General features: G+C 39.5%; 1 pseudogene; it reads right to left on the minus strand.

Moving 5' to 3' along the window:
* Window positions 1–12,473: 12,473 nt before the first annotated feature.
* LOC147937928 (ubiquitin-conjugating enzyme E2 8 pseudogene) lies at window positions 12,474–13,128 on the minus strand (annotated as a pseudogene).
* Between the last annotated feature and the right edge of the window lie 11,716 nt (window positions 13,129–24,844).

Below are 24,844 nucleotides of genomic sequence, written 5' to 3' on the forward strand. Positions count from 1 at the left end.
TAAAGGGGCGTTACAGTGGTGTTGCTTCTTGCTCATATTTTGTCCCTAATCCAAGGTAAGAGGTTGATTTAAGATTTATCCAGGGGTTTGGGATGATTGTGGTGGATTTGTGATGGGTGAGATGAATTGGAAGGAACCCATAGGTTGTTTACCTTGGTTTTTGCCTTGTGAGGCTGTGTTGTTTGTGATTATTCATATGGGAAGCAAGTATTATGGAGAATTAGGGTTTTGTTGCGAAATAGAATATGGAGGGAGGCTCTGGTCGTGATTTTTGGTGTTGCGTTGATCGACACCAATACTCGTAGACGGACTTTGATGACTGGTTCAGAAAGGCTACTTCGAGAAAATGCTTGGAATGAAACGGAGATTGATTTGGCTGAAATTTGGTTGGGGGGGGGGGATTCATGGTGCTACAGACACCATATCCAATGGTGGGTTTGTGAAATGAACGGTTGGTCTATGATTTAGTCAAGTGTTTGTATTGTGGTCTGGCATTGACAGTTTTGTAGTAAGGTTGGGGTGTCGAGCGACACCAAAGTGGTGTCAATCGACACCAGCATGGTGTTATGTGTTTGGGTCGTAGGAGAACGGCTAGAGTTAGGTTTGGATGAGGATAGTTTGACGGAGGTGACGCCGAGGGCGTCGGTGTCGACCAACACTGGAAAGGTGTCGATTGACACCATGTGTGTTAGATCACAAGTGGTGCGATGGGTGACGATTGACACCAGGTGGAGGTGCCAATCGACACTGGAGGAGTTAAAGGTCAATCGAAGTATTCATGGGGAAGTGTTGTCCGTGGCTGGACATAATCAAATATTTCAGCTCACCTCTCTTGTTACTCGGTCGCTAGGGATGGTTGATTATGCGAATCAGTAACTAAATGAGGTAGTGTTTGGTGTATTCGTGAGAATTTTTATAAGGAGTGATTTCTACGCCGGTTGTCTCGTCGGAATTATGAGGTTCCGGTAAAATCGTTTCCCGTGAATCCTATGCGAGAATTGAGAATCCGGATGCGGTCGTTTCATGAGGACGCCGAAAGCAGTCGCTGTTTAATGACTCAATGTCTTCATGGATAATTCCAAAACTTTTGGATTTTGAGAAAACCAACCAAAATGTCTTAACAATAAAAAAAATTAGTGAAGAAGAAAATTAAATTTAAAAAATGGTGAATTACTCAAATGTTACTCATTTTAGGTAATATTACCAGAATCTACAAAAAACTTTTTTATTACTAGAATGTTCCGGGTATTTTCAAAATACCGAGCGTGTCCCTGTTTTATGTTACCGGAAAAAACGTAATTACAAAAATGTCATTGCCACATCAGACGCCACGTCAGAAATCGCTGACGTGTAACCATAACTCAGCCGTAACGCGATACATAGTATGTTGCGGCTAAGTTATTGGTATGTTGCGGCTGAGTTATCGGAAAAAAATTTGAGTAAGAGCGGATGGCTGACTTATTAAAATCTGGCTGAGTTATGCTCATAAGTCAGCCAAACGTTACGGCTGACTTATTAAATTTGGCTGAGTTATGCGCATAACTCAGATTTAGTGACGGCTGAGTTATCACCTGATGGTTGAGTTGTCAAACTTCTGGCTGAGTTATTACAATGACACGGATGAGTTGTCAAAATTTTGGCTGAGTTATTACAACGACACGGCTGAGTTACCATTTTCCGAGTGGCTGAGTTATGAAAAACGGCTGACTTATGAGATGTTGTTACGGTTGAGTTATGGTAAAAAAAATTATAACTCAGCCGTCATAGGCTGACTTATCGACAAGTCAGCCGTTTGACGGCTGACTTATTAGCAAAAGATTAATTACTAGAATGTTTTTCAGTTACGGCTGACTTATCAAACGATACGGCTGAGTTACATATTTTCAGTTAATGAAGCGGCTGAGTTTGGCAGCAATTTTTTTTGCTTTTTAATTACTGTAATGTTTTTCATGTTGTGGCTGAGTTTTAGTTAGGCTGAGTTATGGTATTGTTTCATGGCTGACTTGCCACGTCGGACGCAGCATCCATGTCAGCATTCCATGTCATCATCTTTTTTCTCCGGAAATACGAAACGTCGTTCGACTCTGGTTCTTCAACTGGTTAATAAGTGAACTATTTACCTTCTTATTCACCTTGTTCTTCTACTTCTTCTTCACTTTCTTCTTCACACCTTGTTCTTCTACTTCTTCTCCACCTTGTTCTTCATTATCTTTCATGGATCCAGTGCTGGTACTAGTTGTGTCCGGTAAGTGGATAAAGACACAGAGATATGTATTTAACTCCGACGATAGAGGGTGTATAGTTGTGCAGATAGATGGAGGCACAACACACGACAAGCTTGTTAAGCTTGTTCTTGAAGACTACGGATTGGACTCGTTTAGACATGAGCTAAAGATGAGCTACATGTTCTCGAACAAGGCAATGAAACATATGGCGCATGATACTCCACCAGTTTTTGTCTCCAATGATTGACAGTTGCAATGTTTTTTGGGGCTATGGAAAACCGATCAGCTACGTCTCTGTGTAGAGTTTTCGGCGAAAGAGTCTACAGAAACTAGTGGAGCTAGAGGAAGTATGATTCTGCAAAGTAGAGACTCGAAAGCAGCATCTACATACGAAGTGTGCGGTGGGGGATTTGAAGGCACTTGTTTTGATTATGGTAAGATCGTTGACAAAGAAAACGAAGAAGAAGCTGTCAAAGTAGCATCTGACGAAGAAGAAGACGATGAATTTTCAACCCGATTTGATGTTTTCGACGACTCCGATGGTGAGTCGTCTGATGACGAGAAGTTTTCTGTATTGGGCGAGCTTAGAGTAAAGTGGAAGACCCACCTACTCCACCTCCTCAGAAGAAAGCTCATAGAGATGATAACTTTGCAGGATCGAAGATGAATCCGGAGGCTATTAGGTTGGAGGTGTCAACGCTAAAAATTGCTGTAGGACAACGATACAGTAGCAAAAAGCAGTTCAGGAATCACATGAAACTTATTTCGGTTAGGGATGGATTTGATTTTAATATACCAGTCTCAAATCCGAAACAAGTGGTTTTTAGGTGTTGGGTTAAAGGATGTCTTTGGAGAGTTCGTGCATCTGTACAAGGGGATGACCCGGATTTTCATGTTCGTGTATACGATTCGGAACACACATGTTCTGTGACGGAACGTTCTACTAGATGCCGCCAATCAACAGCTGATGTACTGGCAGGTCTTTACAGGGACTATCTTGGTGATCTTGGTCCGGATGTTAAACCTAAAAGTGTCGGAGTCATTTTCAATAAGCAATTTAGTCTAAAGGTAATTACTATGTTTCGACTGACTTATTGATAATAATGGCTGAGTTATAGGTATGTATAGGCTGAGTTACTTATTGATAACAATGGATGAGTTATAGGTATGTATAGGCTGAGTTACTTATTGATAACAATGGATGAGTTATAGGTATGTATAGGCTGAGTTATTTACATTTTACGGCTCATTTATTGATTATTTAAGGCTGACTTATTCGAATGTATCGGCTGAGTTATTTATATATTATGGCTGATTTATTAATTTGTTGGTGTCGACAGTTGGGTTATTGGAAGGCATATCGAACGCTGCTGAATGCAAGGCAGATCGATCGGGGAACTTCTGAGGAAAGTTTTAGCGAGTTGCCTTCTTACATATACAAGTTAAAAAGGGAAAATCCGGGTACAGTCACGCGTCTTCAAATAGGTGATGAAGATAGATTCAAATATGTTTTTATTACTTTTGGTGCGAGTATTGCTGGGTTTGCTTTCATGCGCAAAGTTGTTGTTGTCGACGGAATGTTTCTCCATGGTAGTTACAAAGGGACACTTCTAACAGCCCTAGCTCAGGATGGTAACTTTCAAATTTTCCCATTAGCTTTCGCTGTTGTTGACACTGAAAATTATGAGTCTTGGCGTTGGTTCTTTACACAACTCAAAGTTGCCATTCCAGACGAAAAGGATCTTGCGATAATCTCCGACAGACATAAGTCAATAGGGAAAGCGATTGGTCATGTGTATCCGTTGGCTTCGCGTGGAATTTGCACTTACCATTTGTATAAGAACATCTTGGTGAAGTTCAAAGGAAAACATTTGTTCCCTCTGGTGAAAAAAGCGGCAAAGTGTTTTAGGCTAACTGATTTTAATGAGGCTTTCAATGAGATTGAAGCACGTCATCCCGAACTACATGGATACCTCCAACGAGCTGGTGTCCGAATGTGGGCACGTGTTCATTTCCTGGCTGAAAGGTACAATTTAATGACAACAAATATTGTAGAATCAATGAACAATGCACTGTCAAATGCTAGAAGTCTTCCCATAGTTCGACTTCTAGAATCGATACGGGATATGATGACCAGATGGTTTTCTGAATGGAGAGAGGATGCAAAATCGCAGCTAACAACGCTCACTCGAGGTGTTGAGAAACTGTTACAGGTAAGTTTACATAAGTCAGTCGTCAATGTTGATAACTCAGTCATAGCAGTTACAATATCTCAGCCGTTATTGTCTCCTTATCTCAGCCATTACCATTATAGTTTTCATAACTCAGATATTGTTGTTTTAATAAATCAGCCGTAATTGTTTTCATAACTCTCAGCCTAAACCGTTTTTTCTTAATAGGACCGTGTCTAAAACGTAATTGTTTTCATAATAGGACCGTGTCACCGCAGCAAAACTTATGGAGGTACAAACGATTGATGCTGTACGTGTGCAAGTGAAATATGGATCATCTTTGCATGTTGTAAATTTAGAAATAAAAAGTTGCACATGTCGTCGTTTCGACCACGAGAAAATACCATGCATCCATGCAATCGCAGCTGCAGAGCATATGCATGTGTGTCGTATCTCCATGTGTGATCCAAAATTTAGGAGTGTCGATTTGGTTAACGGATGGGCTGGTTCAATCATGCCTCCAGATGAATCATTTCCTGCTCCTGAAGTTGTGGATAATCAGAAGTGCTTGCCTCCGATTGTTGTGAACCAGCCAGGAAGACCAAAGAAGCGTAGGATTAAATCATCTTTGGAAGTTGCCACTGAAAATAAACGCCCTAGGAAGCAACACGCATGTTCGCGATATAAGCAAGTTGGGCAGAATGCGAAAACTTGTGCTCTATAGTTAGGGAGATTTATTTTATTTTGTGTTATTACTCATCTGTCAAGTATTATAACTTTATTTTGTGTTATTACTTATCTGTCAAATATTATAACTCAGCCATAACGCACTATAACTCAGCTAGAACTCACTATAACTCAGCTATTAATCACTACAACTCAGCCATCACATGAATCGACGAGACATTTTGTCTCGTATTCCGATAACTCAGCCGTCATAAAATATAACTCAGCCATATATATAATCAGTCGTATAAATCAGTCGTTTGTTTTCATATTATTTCTTTGATAACTCAGTCATGACATGAATCGACTATATATTTCGTTTTCCAGTAAAAGCTATAACTCAGCCGTAAATATTATAACTCAGCTATGACATTACACTTCGCTAAAATCGCTAAAATCGTTTAGATTAGTTTCCATTACACTTCATCCAAACAACAACAAAAAATATATATATAATAACAACGCCTAAACGGCAGATCTCTGGGCGGGGGAGCCCGATCGAAAAGTTCCGCCACCAACCCTCTAGCGTTTTGGACAGTCCTGCAATCGCAGAACGGGAGCTGGTCCACATATGTCAGTCTCCAATGGTTCCTCCACTGCGAGTTCGTTCACCGCAATTCGACAGAAATCTCGTACCCGTTGTAAGGCCTCTAGCCTTTCGATTGGCAATCCGGAGCCTCTGGACATCATGTCCTCTATAAAGGCACATGGGCCTTCAAGAAGATGGCGCTCGCGGAAGGCTTGACCCGACGATTCCAGGAAATTGACGTATCGGATTAACCTAGTCAAGCAAGCTCGATAGGCCCAGACATCCGTCACAAACGGGAAGGCGGTTTCCCCAGGGGTTCGTGATCGCCTTCCGGGAGATCGGGTACATCCATCTGATCGACCAGTTCCTTGCACGCCTTGTGCTCATCAAGTAGACGGACCATTCACCAGTGTGCCAAGAAGTAACCTTCGACGATAAGGTCTTCCAGGACTAGAATGGTTCCCTCTAAACGGTAAAAATGATGGAGCTGGTCAAGTTTCAGCCAAAGGGCCCGAATATACACGCCCATCCTCTTTCGCCGAGCTCGGTACTCTCGGAGTTCTAGCTGAAGGGGAGACACACCAGGGTCAATAGTATTTGAGTTCGGAGCGACCTCACGAGATTGGGACGTCTCTCCTACCTCCTGTGGGATGGGATTTTCTAGCTCCCGATTGCCAGATGCGGCGGATCGACTTGTTGATGGCATCCTTCTATTTCTTATGCTGGTGGAAGTTAGAATGATTTATTCCCCCAACTTTCTACCCTATTTATATAGAGTCATGGGATGTAACCGCCGCTGAGTCCACCAATCAGACTGCAGCAAAATTTCCGCTGTGTCCCGAGAATAACTATAAAAGACCGTGCAACACATTTAATGAAACGCGTCTTTTGTTTTCCTAATACAGCCGTCAGAAAATATGACTCAGCCATATAATCAGTCGTATAAATCAGTCGTTTGTTTTCATATTGTTTCTTTCGATAACTCAGTCATAACTCACTATAACTCAACCATGACATGAATTGACTATATCTTACGTTTTCCCGTAAAGCTATAACTCAGCCGTTAAGCAATATTTTGGCAAGTTAACCTAATAATAGACGCGACCTTTCTTTTGATAACTCAGCCATATAGACTGTTCATTTTGATAACTCATCCGTTATTCACTATAACTCAGCCGTCACATGAATCGACGTGACCTTTCGTGTTCCCGTAAAACTATAACTCAGTCTCAAAGTGAGAGTAGATACTAAAATGTGGAAGCATGAAAAGTGGATACATAGAATTAGGCGAAGAAAAAAGGGACGTTTAATACATGAAAAAGATGGGAAACTAGACTCAGAAATGGAAAATAATTATTTTAAAATAAACAGAAATTAGAGTCACGAATTGATAAGGTAAAACTGGAAATCACTGCTAAAAACCCTACAGGATCTCAGAGACTTTGAGGGACAACCACAGAAGGTAACACTTGTTGCACATGATTTCATAGTCTCTATAGCGGAGAGAATGGAAACCATAATTCAAACAACACATCACAACACAAGCGGGTGAAGGGAGTGGCGGGATGTTAGGATAGCGATGGGAGGCTGAGTATGAGTTTTTGCGGGCCGTATTATAACGAGATAAATCATCCAGAAAATAATTACCCGTTATCATGGTATCCGAAGACATCAGAGGATAATGATTTGCATCAAACAGCTGGAGGTAATGGACGGCCATAGCCTCATTCCCTTGACAAATACTTAGTACCCCACATGCTAAGGTGGCATAATCATCGGCTGGTACAATACGACTGAGAATATCAATCCCACGCTGGATATCTCTATCCTCAGCCACAACCCTTAGCCCTTCGAAGTAAATGGCAATGGGGTTGCCGGCCTCAAAGCATTTGACGAAGAAAGGCCTGTGCCGTCCTTCATTTTGGAGGCCACCATCAGGGGCATTGGATGTGTTGATTTCTGATGGATCAGTACAAAGCCAATTTATAGCAGCTGTCTTTAGAACTTCATCACTGTATACTGCATTTTTCCCCCTATGACCAGCCCTTAAAATAGAACCAAGTGAGGACCATCGATCTTCTGCAGCATCTTCTACAACAAGGGAAACGATTTTTATGAAAACGTCCTCGGGGAGCTCCGACATCTTGGGTGGAGCGGACATAGTGTTGTAAAAAATAATTTTTTTCTAGTTTGTAGTTGAGAGGTAATAGACTAAAGTAACGGGAATATTATAACTCAGTCACAAGGTTCTATTTGTAGTTGATAGGTAATAAATAGACTAATAATTTTAGGGTTAAGCAATATTTTGGCGGGAAACCATAAGTTATTCCTGTAATAGACACATCGACGAGACCTTTCCAGATTATTCCTACGGATAAAATGACATGAATCGACGTGACCATTCGCTTTCCCGTAAAACTATAACTCAGCCATAACATGAATCGACGTGACCTTTCGCTTTCCCGTAAAACTATAACTCAGCCGTAAAGCAATATTTTGGCGGGAAACTAAACAATAAAATTAAGTTAAGTTAACCTAATTTTATTGGTAAGCAATATTTTAGCGGGAAACCATAAGTTATTCCTGTAATAGACGCATCGACGAGACCTTTTCAGATTATTCCTACTGATAACTCAGCCATTAGTTACATGAATTAATGAGAATTATGGCTGAGTTATCATTAGAAACGAAGGTCATTTCTTCAAATAGTTTATAATGATAACTCAGTCATCATTCTCTATAACTCAGCCGTCACATGACCTGTAACTCAGCCATATAGATTAGTCGTATAAATCAGACGTTTGTTTTCATATTGTTTCTTTCGATAACTCAGTCATAACTCACTATAACTCAGCCGTTAAGAAATATTTGGCAAGTTAACCTAATAATAGACGCGACCTTTCTTTTGATAACTCAGCCATATAGATTGTTCATTTTGATAACTCATCTGTTATTCACTATAACTCAGCCGTCACATGAATCGACGTGACCTTTCGTGTTCCCGTAAAACTATAACTCTGCCTCAAAGTGAGAGTAGATACTAAAATGTGGAAGCATGAAAAACAATTATTTTAAAATAAACAGAAACTAGAGTCACAAATTGATAAGGTAAAACTGGAAATCACTGCTAGAAACCCTAAAGGATCTTAGAGACTTTGAGGGACAACCACCAAAGGTAACAGTTTTTGCACTTGATTTCAAAGTCTCCGTAGCGGAGAGAACGGGAACACTTCACAGCACAAGTGGGTGAAGGGAGTGGCGGACGGTCAGGATAGCGATGGGAGGCTGAGTATGATTTTTTCCGGGCCGTATCAAAACGAGATAAATCATCCAGAAAATAATTACCGCTTACAATGGCATCCGAAGACATCAGAGGATAATGATTTGCATCAAACAGCTGGAGGTAATGGACGGCCATATCCTCATTCCCTTGACAAATACTTAGTACCCCACATGCTAAGGTGGCATAATCATCGGCCGGTACAATACGACTGAGAATATCAATCCCACGCTGGATATCTCTATCCTCAGCCACAACCCTTAGCCCTTCGAAGTAAATGGCAATGGGGTTGCCGGCCTCAAAGCATTTGACGAAGAAAGGCCTGTGTCGCCCTTCATTTTGGAGGCCACCATCAGAGGCACTGGATGTGTTGATTTCTGATGGATCAGTACAAAGCCAATATATAGCAGCTGTCTTTAGAACTTCATCATTGTATACTGCATTTTTCCCCCTATGACCAGCCCTTAAAATAGAACCAAGTGAGGACCATCGATCATAATCTGCACCATATTCTGCAACAAGGGAAATGATTTTTATGAAAACGTCGTCGGGGAGATCCGGCATCTTAGGTGGAGCGGACATAGTGTTGTAAGAAATAATTTTTTTCTAGTTTGTAGTTGAGAGGTAATAGACTAAAAACTGGAATATTATAACTCAGTCACGAGGTTCTATTTGTAGTTGATAGGTAATAAATAGACTAATAATTTTAGGGTTAAGCAATATTTTGGCGGGAAACCATAAGTTATTCATGTACTAGACTAATAATCCTAGTGATAACTCAGCCGTCAAGTCATATATATATTTCAGCCTTCTTTACTATAACTCAGCCATCACATGAATATACGTGACCTTTCGTTTTCCCGTAAAACTATAACTCAGCCGTTAAGCAATATTTTGGCGAGAAACAGTAAGTTAACCTAAGAATAGACGCGACCTTTCTTTTGATAACTAGAACTCAGCCATCACATGAATCCGTAAAACTATAACTCAGCCGTAAAGCAATATTTTGGCGGGAAATCATAAGTTAACCTAATAATCGACGTGACCTTTCATTTTTCCAAAAGTTAACCTATTGTTTTTCCTTTATATTCTCTTAATTCATTTAATCGTTTCGGTTTCTTACTCATTGTATCGTTTCCTTCTTCTCCGCTCACAATATATTGCACCTACAAATGTCCTCTACAACCAATATCAATATATCCTTCGATCATTGCATATGTAAGTCTCCTCCATCCCCTCTCAATCTATTGCATATTTTTCGATCATTGCACCTATCAGTTGGTGACGGTTGTTTTTATTTTGATAGCCGAGCTATGGACGGAGAGGGTTCCAGTAGACGTCAAAAACGCAAGGCAGACAAAGCATTATCGCCAACAAGAGTCCCAGATTACGAGTGGGAAGAGGAATCACTATTGGCCGTGTCCGAAGCCTTTTCTCAGTCAAGGGCCGCGGTCTAGGCGGAGTCAAAGCGTCGCTACACAGAAATTCTGCGTATGATGGATGAGCATATGAAGAAGAAGGAAGAGAAGACCGTCCTCGTTCATCAAGTGGAACTAATTGATGCTCAACTAAACCAACTGAATCAAATCTTGGCTGGAGAACTTGTCGACTTAGCGACAGAGCACAAGAAGTTAGAGGAGATGAGAGAGATTGCGGAGGCCGATGCCGACCTGTGTGTGGTTCCTCCTCTTGTTGATTGGGATTAACTAAAAGATCCAAGTTCCTCCTCCTCTTAATCGGTTTTTAGAAGTGAATTCCATTGTAATGTCGTGTCTTCTTCTTTATGAACTCTGAACTTGTTTAATTTTTATTTCTTTTTGTAATGTTTCATATGAATATAACTCAGCCGGTATTATGATAAATCAGCCACTAAAGATTTATAAATCTGCCGTCACATGAATCGACGTGACTTTTCGTTTAACCATAAATATTATAACTCTACCGTAAAGTCATATATATCAGCCATTTACTTTCATATTGTTTCTTTTGATAACTCAGCCATACTCACTATAACTCAGCCGTAACATGAATCGATGAGACATTTCGAATTTCCGTAAATATGATAACTCATCCGCCAAATCATATATATCATTCATTTACTTTCAAATTGTTTCTTGTGATAATAACTCAGCCATAAGTCACTATAACTCAGCCGTTACGTGACCTTTCGTTTTCCAGTAATGGTTATAACTCAGCCGTAAAGCGATATTTTGGCGGGAAACCATAAGTTAATCTAATAATTTTAATATTCTAATTGTTGGCGGGAAACCATAAGTTAACCTAATAATATTTATATTCAATTGTTGACCCGAGTGATGTTCTTCTTCTTCAAAACGAAAATCCCCAAATGTCGAATGCTTAAACCCTAAAAAATCAAATTCTCGTAAATCATGAGCAATGTATCTGGAGATTCGAGTTGTGCATCAAATGTCCGAGAGAGAGGACGAGGTACAGTTGTTGGCGTACCTAAGAGATGTTGGTGTGGAGAAGCAATCGTGGCCAAAAATTCGAAATCGGAGTCAAATCCTTGTCGACGATACTTCCGTTGTGGGTATGCAGCTGCGAAGAAGGTAGAGTCTGTTCTTGGTTATGTTGAATCTGTTCTTGTTAGTTTATGTTGAATCTGTTCTTATTCCAATTGTTGTCTCCATCACCTTGATAGCTTATGAATGATGACCACACGTCTTCAAGTGGGTCGATGAGGCACTGTTGGATGAGGTAGAGTCTTTCTCTCTTCAAACTGTAAAACTACAAATGGAAATGGAGATTGAGAAGAAGATGCAAACGGAGCTTGAGAAAGAGCTATTTGAGAGAGTTGAAGATGCAAAATCAGAATTGAAAGCAAGGATGAAGATGATGATAGTTGTGATAGTTTTTGGTTATATGATCACGTTTGGTCTAATTAAGATAGCAGGATGAGCTAGTGTATGATGGGATTATGTTTCCATAATGTTGTTGTTAATGGTTATGGATTCCAAGCAAACTAATGTTGTGTTGTTAGTGGTGTTTAATCAATCTCTTTAAATAACTCAGCAATAAAATTTACTATAACTCAGCCATAACTCACTATAACTAAACCGTCACCTGACCTTTCGTTTTACCGTAAATATTATAACTCATCCGTCAAGTCATATATATCACTTATTCACTTATTTACTTTCAAATTGTTTGTTGTGATAACTCATCCATAACTCACTATAACTCAGCCGTCACATGACCTTTCGTTTTCCCGTAAAAATTATAACTCAGCCGTCAAGTTATATATATCATTCATTTACAAGAGTATATCTGGTTTTTAGAAAGTTTTAAAAGGTTTTACAAATTGTTTATAATGATATATCAATTTGATTTGCTTTTCTAAAAGCTTTACAAGTTGTTTCTAATGTTTTAAAACAGTAAAATCTGAATAAAATATTATTTTAAAATGGAGTTTACAACACCTTACAACACCAGAGACTGAAATATTTTGTTAAAAAGAACAAAAACAAGATAAATTATTCAAGAGTTCTTAAAAATAGATATGAACTATTTCAGTTCATATTTCAGTTTCCTCTCCCAGCGTATTGATTAGTCATCTCTCTAGCCATGGCTTCAAACCTTCTCCTATCAGATTTATAGAGGTTGGCAAGATATTCAATGGTCTGTTCCTCATCATTGACTTCTGGTTCAATCAACTTCTCCACTAATTCCTTGAAAAGCTTAACAATGGGCATGGGCGTCCAACGGTCGGGCTTCAAAACTTTTAGGTGAATGCCTCTCCTATCTGATACATTTGGGTGGCAAATTCTTGTGATGAAAACAACCTGCATTATCAAGAAAATTTATTTAAAAAACTATTGAGTTGCTACAAAAAAAGGAGTCCTAATATTGAGTTGCTAAAATAAAAAGGAGTATAATCAAAAATAGATACCTTGGGGGGACTTCTTGGGTAATCAGGTGGAAAACTAAGCCTAAGTTTAAACACTCCCCCTTGATAAGGAGTGTTCACCGGTCCGATTAGAGTAGCCTCCCAACGGAAAATGTCATCATCAACAGTTACTAAAAAAAAGGCAAACACTCAATCTCTTTTATCCTTAACAGTAAAACAAATCTAATCTGAAGATGTATGTGTTTACCTGCTGTGATGTTTGGCGAAAGATCCTTGTTCAGATATTTCAGATCAGTCCTTATATGATTTGAAGGAGAACGACGGGCCATTCCTGACGGATTGAAGGAAGAATGTAAATAGATTTTTCGAATCTCGGATATGATTTAGGAGTTTTCGTGAGACAAAGGTAATATGTGTAAGTCAAGAGCAAAAAGTATTTATAATCGGTGAAGCGTCGCTTTGGTTTACAAAAAGTACCCCTTCGACTTCATAAATCCATAATTCTGTCCGCCTTTATCATAAATACATAATTCTTACCCCTTCAACGCGTAATTATAACCGAACTAAAGCGATGCTTCGCGTATTACGCCTTCAATCAATTACGGTTTTACAAGCCTCTGGTGGCTATAATTCAGCCATAACGTTATAGGGCGCTATAACTCAGCCCTAAACCGTAAACCCTGATAACTCAACCATAACTCACTATAACTCAGCCGTCAAATGACTTTTCGTTTTTCCGTAAATATTATAACTCAGCCGTCAAGTCATATATATCACTCATTTACTTTCAAATTGTTTCTTGTGATAACTAAACCATAACTCAGCCGTCACATGGCTTTCGTTTTCCCGTAAATATTATAACTCAGCCGTCAAGTCTCACATACACAGAGTCATAACTCACTATAACTCAACTTTCATTTTCCATTAAATTCGAATTGATTACATTCAGTTTTGCAATTCGCCAAAAATATAAAAAAAAAATACAAAAAAGCGACAAGCATCATACTAGCGAACTAGTTCCCATGGGAAGGCTATCGTTTCTAGCATTCTGGACGGTCCTGAAGTCTCAGGATGGGAGCGGCCCGGATAGATCGGACTCCAAAGGTTCTTCCACCACCAGCTTGCTCCGTTCAGATTGCCAGATTTGACAATCCCGCCTTAAGGATTCAAGCCTTTCCATCCGCACTTCGGAGCCCTTGGACACCATCTCCTCCAAGAAGGCACATGGACCTTCTACGTCATGGCTTTTGCGGTAGAAATGGTCCGTTGACTCCAAGTGGTTGACATACCTCCTCAGCCTCTCCAAGCAAGCTCGGTAGGCCCAGACTTCCGTATTGTGCGGGAAGTCAGAATCTCCCAAAGGTTCGTAATCACCTTCGGGTAAGTTGGGCACCACCATACGGGAGACCTGTTCTACGCAAGAGGCATGCTCAACAAGTAGACGAGTCATGCGCCACTTCGCCAGAAAAAAACCTTTGGCGATGAGCTCATCCAGGACTCGGATAGTCCCTTCCAATCGGCAGAGCCGAAAGACTTGCTCGTATTTAAGACGAAATGCTTTAATATAAGCGCCAAGTCTCTTACGGCAAGCTCGGTACATCCAGAGTTCCTTTTGCAAAGGATTAAAGTAACGGGATCGAGACGGAGACTCTTGAGGGGGGGAATTATGCGACGCTTTCGGATCGAAACCGCTAGTTCCAGCGGCTGTTAGTTCTCGGGCCCGTTTCAACCATGCAGATCGGGTAGTCACTGGCATCTTTGCTAGTTTCGTTCTAGTTTGGAATGCTCTGAACATTTCCAACCCTTTCCCTATTTATACTAAAACTTGGAACGCAACCCCCATTGATTCCACTGCCGGGAAACCATAAGTTAACCTAATAATAGGCGGGAAACCATAAGTTAACCAAATAATAGAACGTGTAAAAATCACTATAAGTCTATAAAAATCATACATTACGGATTTATAATTTAGCCGGTATTACGATATCTCAGCCATTACGGATTTATAAATCACTATACCTCAGCTGTCACATGAATCGACGAGACCTTTCGTTTTCCCGTAAATATTATAACTCAGCCGTAAAGTCATACATATCAGATTGTTTCTTTCAGATTGTTTCTAGTGATAACTCAGCCATCACTCAATATCATAACTCAGCCATCAAAGCCATCACTCAATATCATAACTCATCCATCACATAACCTTTCGTTATACCGTAAATATTATAACTCAGCCGTAAAGCAATATTTTGGCGGGAAACCATAAGTTAACCTAATAATAGAACGTGTAAAAATCACTATAAGTCTATAAGAATTCTACATTGCGGATTTATAATTTAGCCGATATTACGATATCTTAGCCAATACGGATTTATAAATCATTATAACTCAGCCGTTATGAGTCAACGAGACCTTTTGTTTTCCATTAAATACCATAACTCAGCCATAAATTCGTATAAATCAGTCGTTTGCTTTCAGATTGTTTGTTGTGATACCTCAGCCATAACTTTACTATAACTCAGCCGATAAATGAGAGGAAATACTAAAATGTGGAAAATAGGGACCTTTAATACATGAAAAAGATACTCGCCTAAAGGATCTCAGCGACTTTAAAAAATATTTTAAAATAAACAGAGTCACGAGTTGATCAGGTAAAACTGGAATTCACTGCTGGAAACCCTAAAGGATATCAGCGACTTTGAGGGACAACCACCAAAGGTAACATTTTTTGCACATTATTTGATAACCGTCGAGATTTCGGATACCGTTATCTGTATAACACCTCACAGAACAAGCGGGTGAAGGGAGTGGCGGGATGTTAGGATAACGAAGGGACGCTATGTCTGAGTATTTCCGGGCCGTCTTATAACGAGATAACTCAAACATAAAACCATTACCGGTTACCATGGCATCCAAAGACATCAGAGGATAATGATTTGCATCAAACAGCTGGAGGTAATGGACAGCCATAACCTCATTCCCTTGACAAATACTTAGTACCCCACATGCTAAGGTGGCATAAGCATCGGCCGGTACAATACGAATGAGAATATCAATCCCACGCTGGATATCTCTATCCTCAGCCACAACCCTTAGCCCTTCGTAGTAAATGGCAATGGGATTGCCGGCCTCAAAGCATTTGACGAAGAAAGGCCTGTGCCGCCCTTCATTTTGGAGGCCACCATCAGGGGCATTGGATGTGTATATTTCTGATGGATCAGTACAAAGCCAATATATAGAAGCTATCTTTAGAACTTCATCACTGTATACTGCATTTTTCCCCCTATGACCAGCCCTTAAAATAGAACCATGTGAGGACCATCGATCTTCTGCAGCATCATCTGCAACAAGGGAAACGATTATTATGAAAACATCGTCGGGGAGCTCCGGCATCTTGGGTGCTAGAGCGGACATAGTGTTGTAAAAAATACTTTTATTCTAGTTTGTAGTTGAGAGGTAATAGACTAAAGTAACGGAAATACTTGTATATATACAGAGATGGAATAATAGTGTATTATTTAGTTGGACCAGATTACAAGAAAATTATTGGGAAGATGAATTTCGTTTTCCCGTAAATATAAGCTATTTACTTTCATATTGTTTCTTTCGATAACTCCGCCATTACTCAATATAACTCAGTTGTAACATGACCTTTCGTTTTTTCGTAAATTATAACTCAGCCGTAAAGCGATATTTTGGCGGGAAACCATAAGTTAACCAAATATTAGAACTTGTAAAAATCACTATAAGTCTATAAAAATCCTACATTACGAATTTATAATTTAGCCGGTATTAAGATATCTCAGCCATTACGGATTTATAAATCATTAAAACTCAGCCGTTATATGAGTCGACGAGACCTTTCGTTTTCCATTAAATACCATAACTCAGCTATAAATTCGTATAAATCAGTCGTTTGCTTTCAGATTGTTTGTTGTGATACCTCAGCCATAACTTTACTCTAACTCAGCCGACAAATGAGAGGAGATACTAAAATGTGGAAAATAGTGTAGGGACCTTTAATACATGAAAAAAGATACTCACCTAAGAAATGGATAATAATTATTTTAAAATAAACAGAATTTAGAGTCACGAGTTGATAAGGTAAAACTGGAATTCACTGCTGGAAACCCTAAAGGATCTCAGCGACTTTGAGGGACAACCACCAAAGGTAACAATTTTTGCACATTATTTGATAACCGTTGTAAAGATGGAGACCGTTATCTATATAACACATCACAGCACAAGCGGGTGAAGGGAGTAGCGGGCTGTCAGGATAGCGAAGGGAGGCTGTGTATGAGTATTTCCGGGCCGTCTTATAACGAGATAACTCAAACATAAAATCATTACCGGTTACAATCGCATCCGAAGACATCAGAGGATAATGATTTGCATCAAACAGCTGGAGGTAATGGACGGCCATAACCTCATTCCCTTGACAAATACGTAGTACCCCACATGCTAAGGTGGCATAAGCATCGGCCAGTACAATACGACTGAGAATATCAATCCCACGCTGGATATCTCTATCCTCAGCCACAACCCTTAGCCCTTCGTAGTAAATGGCAATGGGGTTGCCGGCCTCAAAGCATTTGACGAAGAAAGGCCTGTGCCGCCCTTCATTTTGGAGGCCACCATCAGGGGCATTGGATGTGTATATTTCTGATGGATCAGTACAAAGCCAATATATAGAAGCTGTCTTTAGAACTTCATCACTGTATACTGCATTTTTCCCCCTATGACCAGCCCTTAAAATAGAACCATGTGAGGGCCATCGATCTTCTGCAGCATCTTCTGCAACAAGGGAAACGATTTTTATGAAAACATCGTCGGGGAGCTCCGGCATCTTGGGTGCTAGAGCGGACATAGTGTTGTAAAAAATACTTTTATTCTAGTTTGTAGTTGAGAGGTAATAGACTAAAGTAACGAGAATACTTGTATATATACAGAGATGGAATAATAGTATATTATTTAGTTGGACCAGATTACACGAAAATTATTGGGAAGATGAATTTCGTTTTCCCGTAAATATCAGCCATTTACTTTCATATTGTTTCTTTCGATAACTCAGCCATTACTCAATATAACTCAGTCGTAACATGACCTTTCGTTTTTCCGTAAATTATAACTCAGCCGTAAAGCGATATTTTGGCGGGAAACCATAAGTTAACTAAATAATAGAACGTGTAAAAATCACTATAAGTCTATAAAAATCCTACATTACGAATTTATAATTTAGCCGGTAATAAGATATCTCAGCCATTACGGATTTATAAATCATTATAACTCAGCCGTTATATGAGTCGACGAGACCTTTCGTTTTCCATTAAATACCATAACTCAGCTATAAATTCGTATAAATCAGTCGTTTGCTTTCAGATTGTTTGTTGTGATACCTCAGCCATAACTTTACTCTAACTCAGCCGATAAATGAGAGGAGATACTAAAATGTGGAAAATAGTGTAGGGACCTTTAATACATGAAAAAAGATACTCGCCTAAGAAATGGATAATAATTATTTTAAAATAAACAGAATTTAGAGTCACGAGTTGATAAGGTAAAACTGGAATTCACTGCTGGAAACCCTAAAGGATCTCAGCGACTTTGAGGGACAACCACCAAAGGTAACAATTTTTGCACATTATTTGATAACCGTTGAGAAGATGGAGACCGTTATCTATATAACACATCACAGCACAAGCGGGTGAAGGGAGTAGCGGGCTGTCAGGATAGCGAAGGGAGGCTGTGTATGAGTATTTCCGGGCCGTCTTATAACGAGATAACTCAAACATAAAATCATTACCGGTTACAATGGCATCCGAAGACATCAGAGGATAATGATTTGCATCAAACAGCTGGAGGTAATGGACAGCCATAACCTCATTCCCTTGACAAATACGTAGTACCCCACATGCTAAGGTGGCATAAGCATCGGCCAGTACAATACGACTGAGAATATCAATCCCACGCTGGATATCTCTATCCTCAGCCACAACCCTTAGCCCTTCGTAGTAAATGGCAATGGGGTTGCCGGCCTCAAAGCATTTGACGAAGAAAGGCCTGTGCCGCCCTTCATTTTGGAGGCCACCATCAGGGGCATTGGATGTGTATATTTCTGATGGATCAGTACAAAGCCAATATATAGAAGCTGTCTTTAGAACTTCATCACTGTATACTGCATTTTTCCCCTTATGACCAGCCCTTAAAATAGAACCATGTGAGGACAATCGATCTTCTGCAGCATCTTCTGCAACAAGGGAAACGATTTTTATGAAAACATCGTCGGGAAGCTCCGGCATCTTGGGTGCTAGAGCGGACATAGTGTTGTAAAAAATACTTTTATTCTAGTTTGTAGTTGAGAGGTAATAGACTAAAGTAACGGGAATACTTGTATATATACAGAGATGGAATAATAGTGTATTATTTAGTTGGACCAGATTACAAGAAAATTATTGGGAAGATGAATTTCGTTTTCCCGTAAATATCAGCCATTTACTTTCATATTGTTTCTTTCGATAACTCAGCCATTACTCAATATAACTCAGTCGTAACATGACCTTTCGTTTTTCCGTAAATTATAACTCAGCCGTAAAGCGATATTTTGGCGGGAAACCATAAGTTAACTATATAATAGAACGTGTAAAAATCACTATAAGTCTATAAAAATCCTACATTACGAATTTATAATTTAGCCGGTAATAAGATATCTCAGCCATTACGGATTTATAAATCATTATAACTCAGCCGTTATATGAGTCGACGAGACCTTTCGTTTTCCATTAAATACCATAACTCAGCTATAAATTCGTATAAATCAGTCGTTTGCTTTCAGATTGTTTGTTGTGATACCTCAGCCATAACTTTACTCTAACTCAGCCGATAGAGGAGATACTAAAATGTGGAAAATAGTGTAGGGACCTTTAATACATGAAAAAGATACTCGTCTAAGAAATGGATAATAATTATTTTAAAATAAACAGAATTTAGAGTCACGAGTTGATAAGGTAAAACTGGAATTCACTGCTGGAAACCCTAAAGGATCTCAGCGACTTTGAGGGACAACCACCAAAGGTAACAATTTTTGCACATTATTTGATAACCGTTGAGAAGATGGAGACCGTTATCTATATAACACATCATAGCACAAGTGGGTGAAGGGAGTAGCGGGCTGTCAGGATAGCGAAGGGAGGCTGTGTATGAGTATTTCCAGGCCGTCTTATAACAAGATAACTCAAACATAAAATCATTACCGGTTACAATGGCATCCGAAGACATCAGAGGATAATGATTTGCATCAAACAGCTGGGGGTAATGGACGGCCATAACCTCATTCCCTTGACAAATACGTAGTACCCCACATGCTAAGGTGGCATAAGCATCGGCCAGTACAATACGACTGAGAATATCAATCCCACGCTGGATATCTCTATCCTCAGCCACAACCCTTAGCTCTTCGTAGTAAATGGCAATGGGGTTGCCGGCCTCAAAGCATTTGACGAAGAAAGGCCTGTGCCGCCCTTCATTTTGGAGGCCACCATCAGGGGCATTGGATGTGTATATTTCTGATGGATCAGTACAAAGCCAATATATAGAAGCTGTCTTTAGAACTTCATCACTGTATACTGCATTTTTCCCCCTATGACCAGCCCTTAAAATAGAACCATGTGAGGACCATCGACCTTCTGCAGCATCTTCTGCAACAAGGGAAACGATTTTTATGAAAACATCGTCGGGGAGCTCCGGCATCTTGGGTGCTAGAGCGGACATAGTGTTGTAAAAAATACTTTTATTCTAGTTTGTAGTTGAGAGGTAATAGACTAAAGTAACGGGAATACTTGTATATATACAGAGATGGAATAATAGTGTATTATTTAGTTGGACCAGATTACAAGAAAATTATTGGGAAGATGAATTTCGTTTTCCCGTAAATATCAGCCATTTACTTTCATATTGTTTCTTTTGATAACTCAGCCATTACTCAATATAACTCAGTCGTAACATGATCTTTCGTTTTTCCGTAAATTATAACTCAGCCGTAAAGCGATATTTTGGCGGGAAACCATAAGTTAACTAAATAATAGAACGTGTAAAAATCACTATAAGTCTATAAAAATCCTACATTACGAATTTATAATTTAGCCGGTAATAAGATATCTCAGCCATTACGGATTTATAAATCATTATAACTCAGCCGTTATATGAGTCGACGAGACCTTTCGTTTTCCATTAAATACATAACTCAGCTATAAATTTGTATAAATCAGTCGTTTGCTTTCAGATTGTTTGTTGTGATACCTCAGCCATAACTTTACTCTAACTCAGCCGATAGAGGAGATACTAAAATGTGGACAATAGTGTAGGGACCTTTAATACATGAAAAAAGATACTCGCCTAAGAAATGGATAATAATTATTTTAAAATAAACAGAATTTAGAGTCACGAGTTGATAAGGTAAAACTGGAATTCACTGCTGGAAACCCTAAAGGATCTCAGCGACTTTGAGGGACAACCACCAAAGGTAACAATTTTTGCACATTATTTGATAACCGTTGAGAAGATGGAGACCGTTTTCTATATAACACATCACAGCACAAGCGGGTGAAGGGAGTAGCGGGCTGTCAGGATAGCGAAGGGAGGCTGTGTATGAGTATTTCCGGGCCGTCTTATAACGAGATAACTCAAACATAAAATCATTACCGGTTACAATGGCATCCAAAGACATCAGAGGATAATGATTTGCATCAAACAGCTGGAGGTAATGGACAGCCATAACCTCATTCCCTTGACAAATACGTAGTACCCCACATGCTAAGGTGGCATAAGCATCGGCCAGTACAATACGACTGAGAATATCAATCCCACGCTGGATATCTCTATCCTCAGCAACAACCCTTAGCCCTTCGTAGTAAATGGCAATGGGGTTGCCGACCTCAAAGCATTTGACGAAGAAAGGCCTGTGCCGCCCTTCATTTTGGAGGCCACCATCAGGGGCATTGGATGTGTATATTTCTGATGGATCATTACAAAGCCAATATATAGAAGCTGTCTTTAGAACTTCATCACTGTATACTGCATTTTTCCCCTTATGACCAGCCCTTAAAATAGAACCATGTGAGGACCATCGATCTTCTGCAGCATCTTCTGCAACAAGGGAAACGATTTTTATGAAAACATCGTCGGGAAGCTCCGGCATCTTGGGTGCTAGAGCGGACATAGTGTTGTAAAAAATACTTTTATTCTAGTTTGTAGTTGAGAGGTAATAGACTAAAGTAACGGGAATACTTGTATATATACAGAGATGGAATAATAGTGTATTATTTAGTTGGACCAGATTACAAGAAAATTATTGGGAAGATGAATTTCGTTTTCCCGTAAATATCAGCCATTTACTTTCATATTGTTTCTTTCGATAACTCAGCCATTACTCAATATAACTCAGTCGTAACATGACCTTTCGTTTTTCCGTAAATTATAACTCAGCCGTAAAGCGATATTTTGGCGGGAAACCATAAGTTAACTATATAATAGAACGTGTAAAAATCACTATAAGTCTATAAAAATCCTACATTACGAATTTATAATTTAGCCGGTAATAAGATATCTCAGCCATTACGGATTTATAAATCATTATAACTCAGCCGTTATATGAGTCGACGAGACCTTTCGTTTTCCATTAAATACCATAACTCAGCTATAAATTCGTATAAATCAGTCGTTTGCTTTCAGATTGTTTGTTGTGATACCTCAGCCATAACTTTACTCTAACTCAGCCGATAGAGGAGATACTAAAATGTGGAAAATAGTGTAGGGACCTTTAATACATGAAAAAGATACTCGTCTAAGAAATGGATAATAATTATTTTAAAATAAACAGAATTTAGAGTCACGAGTTGATAAGGTAAAACTGGAATTCACTGCTGGAAACCCTAAAGGATCTCAGCGACTTTGAGGGACAACCACCAAAGGTAACAATTTTTGCACATTATTTGATAACCGTTGAGAAGATGGAGACCGTTATCTATATAACACATCACAGCACAAGCGGGTGAAGGGAGTAGCGGGCTGTCAGGATAGCGAAGGGAGGCTGTGTATGAGTATTTCCAGGCCGTCTTATAACGAGATAACTCAAACATAAAATCATTACCGGTTACAATGGCATCCGAAGACATCAGAGGATAATGATTTGCATCAAACAGCTGGGGGTAATGGACGGCCATAACCTCATTCCCTTGACAAATACGTAGTACCCCACATGCTAAGGATGCATAAGCATCGGCCAGTACAATACGACTGAGAATATCAATCCCACGCTGGATATCTCTATCCTCAGCCACAACCCTTAGCTCTTCGTAGTAAATGGCAATGGGGTTGCCGGCCTCAAAGCATTTGACGAAGAAAGGCCTGTGCCGACCTTCATTTTGGAGGCCACCATCAGGGGCATTGGATGTGTATATTTCTGATGGATCAGTACAAAGCCAATATATAGAAGCTGTCTTTAGAACTTCATCATTGTATACTGCATTTTTCCCCCTATGACCAGCCCTTAAAATAGAACCATGTGAGGACCATCGACCTTCTGCAGCATCTTCTGCAACAAGGGAAACAATTTTTATGAAAACATCGTCGGGGAGCTCCGGCATCTTGGGTGCTAGAGCGGACATAGTGTTGTAAAAAATACTTTTATTCTAGTTTGTAGTTGAGAGGTAATAGACTAAAGTAACGGGAATACTTGTATATATACAGAGATGGAATAATAGTGTATTATTTAGTTGGACCAGATTACAAGAAAATTATTGGGAAGATGAATTTCGTTTTCCCGTAAATATCAGCCATTTACTTTCATATTGTTTCTTTCGATAACTCAGCCATTACTCAATATAACTCAGTCGTAACATGACCTTTCGTTTTTCCGTAAATTATAACTCAGCCGTAAAGCGATATTTTGGCGGGAAACCATAAGTTAACTAAATAATAGAACGTGTAAAAATCACTATAAGTCTATAAAAATCCTACATTACGAATTTATAATTTAGCCGGTAATAAGATATCTCAGCCATTACGGATTTATAAATCATTATAACTCAGCCGTTATATGAGTCGACGAGACCTTTCGTTTTCCATTAAATACCATAACTCAGCTATAAATTCGTATAAATCAGTCGTTTGCTTTCAGATTGTTTGTTGTGATACCTCAGCCATAACTTTACTCTAACTCAGCCGATAGAGGAGATACTAAAATGTGGAAAATAGTGTAGGGACCTTTAATACATGAAAAAAGATACTCGCCTAAGAAATGGATAATAATTATTTTAAAATAAACAGAATTTAGAGTCACGAGTTGATAAGGTAAAACTAGAATTCACTGCTGGAAACCCTAAAGGATCTCAGCGACTTTGAGGGACAACCACCAAAGGTAACAATTTTTGCACATTATTTGATAACCGTTGAGAAGATGGAGACCGTTATCTATATAACACATCACAGCACAAGCGGGTGAAGGGAGTAGCGGGCTGTCAGGATAGCGAAGGGAGGCTGTGTATGAGTATTTCCAGGCCGTCTTATAACGAGATAACTCAAACATAAAATCATTACCGGTTACAATGGCATCCGAAGACATCAGAGGATAATGATTTGCATCAAACAGCTGGGGGTAATGGACGGCCATAACCTCATTCCCTTGACAAATACGTAGTACCCCACATGCTAAGGATGCATAAGCATCGGCCAGTACAATACGACTGAGAATATCAATCCCACGCTGGATATCTCTATCCTCAGCCACAACCCTTAGCTCTTCGTAGTAAATGGCAATGGGGTTGCCGGCCTCAAAGCATTTGACGAAGAAAGGCCTGTGCCGACCTTCATTTTGGAGGCCACCATCAGGGGCATTGGATGTGTATATTTCTGATGGATCAGTACAAAGCCAATATATAGAAGCTGTCTTTAGAACTTCATCATTGTATACTGCATTTTTCCCCCTATGACCAGCCCTTAAAATAGAACCATGTGAGGACCATCGACCTTCTGCAGCATCTTCTGCAACAA

This window comes from Camelina sativa, chromosome 9 (genome assembly GCF_030686135.1).
Source record: "Camelina sativa cultivar CO46 ecotype springtype chromosome 9, ASM3068613v1".
NCBI classification, from domain to species: Eukaryota; Viridiplantae; Streptophyta; class Magnoliopsida; order Brassicales; family Brassicaceae; genus Camelina; species Camelina sativa.